Here is a 2,463-nt window from a genome sequence, read left to right as displayed (position 1 = left end):
TAGCATTTGAACGCCAGATAGATGCTTGTTTTGGGCGTTCAACGCCAGCTTTATGCTTGTTCTGGGCGTTCAACGCCAATCTGCAGCATGTTTCTGGCGTTGAACACCAGCTTTCCTCAGTGTGCAATCCTGGCGTTTAAACGCCAGATTGCTGCATGTTTCTGGCGTTCAACGCCAGATCCATGCTCTGTTCTGGCATTGAAAGCCAGCCAGATGCTCCTTACTGGCGTTTAAACGCTAGTAAGTCCTTCCTCTAGGGTGTGATTTTTTGTTGTTTTTGATTCTGTTTTTAATTTGATATTTTTTTCGTGACTCCACATGATCATGAACCTAATAAAACATAAAAGAACAATAAAATAAAAATAAAATTAGATAAATAAAAATTGGGTTGCCTCCCAATAAGCGCTCCTTTAATGTCACTAGCTTGACAGTGGGCTCTCATTGAGCCTCACAGGTGATCAGGTCAATGTTATAGACTCCCAACACCAAACTTAGAGTTCGAATGTGGGGTTCAATACCAAACTTAGAGTTTGGTTGTGGCCTCCCAACACCAAACTTAGAGTTTGACTGTGGGGGATCTGTTTGACTCTGCATTGAGAAAAGTTGTTCATGCTTCCTCTCATTACCAAATAACTTGGCATTTAGCTTCATGATGGCTCCTAGATATTGAGAAACTTTCTCTTCAGTTACATCTTCATCCTCTTCAAAGAAAGAATAGTTCTCAGAGCTCATGAACGGTAAAAGGAGGTTTAATAGAATCTCTATGGTCTCTATATGAGCCTCAGATTCCTTTAGGTCCTCAATAGGGAACTCCTTCTTGGTTGGGAGACGTCCCATGAGGTCTTCCTCATTGGGATTCACGTCTTCCCCTTCCTCCTTGCATTCGGCCATATTGACTATATCAATGGCCTTGCACTCTCTCTTTGGATTCTCTTTAGTATTGCTTGGAGAGTATTAGGAGGAGTTTCAGTTACTTTCTTACTCAGCTGGCCCACTTGTGCCTCCTAACTTCTAATGGAGGACCTTGTTTCACTCATAAAACTTAAAGTGGCCGTAGACAGATCAGAGACTATGTTTGATAAGTTAGAGGAGCTGTGTTCAGAATTCTCTATCTGTTGCTGAGAAGATGATGGAAAAGGTTTGCTATTGCTGAACCTGTTTCTTCCACCATTATTAAAGCCTTGTTGAGGCTTTTGTTGATCCTTCCATGAGAAATTTGGATGATTTCTCCATGATGAATTATAGGTGTTTCCATAAGGTTCACCCATGTAATTTTCCTCTGCCATTGCAGGGTTCTCAGGATCATAAGCTTCTTCTTCAGAAGATGGCTCTTTCGTACTGTTGGATGTATTTTGCCATCCATTCAGACTTTGAGAAATCCTGTTGACTTACTGAGTCAACACTTTGTTCTGAGCCAATATGGCATTCAGAGCATCAATTTCAAGAACTCCCTTCCTCTGAGGCGTCCCATTATTCACGGAATTCCTCTCAAAAGTGTACATGAATTGGTTATTTGCAACCATGTCAATAAGTTCCTGAGCTTCTGCAGGCATTTTCTTTAGGTGAATGGATCCACCTGTAGAATGGTCCAATGACATCTTGGAAAACTCAGATAGACCATAATAGAATATATCTATTATGGTCCATTCTGAAAACATGTCAGAAGGACACTTTTTGGTCATCTGCTTGTATCTTTCCCAAGCTTCATAGAGGGATTCACCATCTTTTTGCTTGAAGATCTGAACATCCACTCTAAGCTTGCTCAACTTTTGAGGAGGAAAGAACTTAGCCAAGAAGGCCGTGACCAGCTTATCCCAGGAGTCCAGGCTATCTTTAGGTTGAGAGTCCCACCATGCTCTAGCTCTGTCTCTTACAGCAAAAGGGAAAAGTATGCGCCTGTAGACTTCAGGATCTACTCCGTTAGTCTTAACAGTCTCACAGATCTGCAAGAACTCAGTTAAGAACTGGTAATGATCTTCTGATGAAAGTCCATGAAACTTGCAGTTTTGTTGCATTAGAGCAACTAATTGAGGTTTCAGCTCAAAATTGTTTGTTCCTATGGTAGGAATTGAGATGCTTCTTCCATCAAACTTGGATGTAGGTTTAGTAAAATCACCAAGCATCCTCCTTGCATTATTGTTGTTGGGTTCGGCTGCCATCTCTTTCTCTTGTTCGAAAATTTCAGAAAGGTTGCCTCTGGATTGTTGTAATTTAACTTCTCTTAGTTTCCTTTTTAGAGTCCTTTCAGGTTCTGGATCAGCTTCAACAAAGATGCCTTTTTCCTTATTCCTGTTCATATGAAAGAGAAGAGAACAAGAGAAAGGAAGAGAATCCTCTATGTCACAGTAAAGAGGATCCTTATTATTAGTAGAAGAAGAAAGGGAAGAAGAGCGAAGAAGAATGGGTAAGGATAGAAGTAGTGATTTGAGATGAAGAGAGGTAAAGAGAAGTGTTAGTAAATAA

At 40.7% G+C, this 2,463-nt stretch overlaps 1 non-coding gene across 1 annotated transcript; it reads left to right on the top strand.

The window, feature by feature from the left end:
- The first annotated feature begins 1,656 nt into the window (after positions 1-1,656).
- Positions 1,657-1,760, top strand: LOC112718500 (small nucleolar RNA R71). The gene has a single exon (XR_003160838.1). It is a non-coding gene; the product is annotated as a small nucleolar RNA R71 (small nucleolar RNA).
- The last annotated feature ends 703 nt before the right edge of the window (positions 1,761-2,463 follow it).

This window comes from Arachis hypogaea, chromosome 10, assembly GCF_003086295.3.
Source record: "Arachis hypogaea cultivar Tifrunner chromosome 10, arahy.Tifrunner.gnm2.J5K5, whole genome shotgun sequence".
NCBI classification, from domain to species: domain Eukaryota; kingdom Viridiplantae; phylum Streptophyta; class Magnoliopsida; order Fabales; family Fabaceae; genus Arachis; species Arachis hypogaea.
This window is presented reverse-complemented; position numbering and strand designations above follow the sequence as displayed.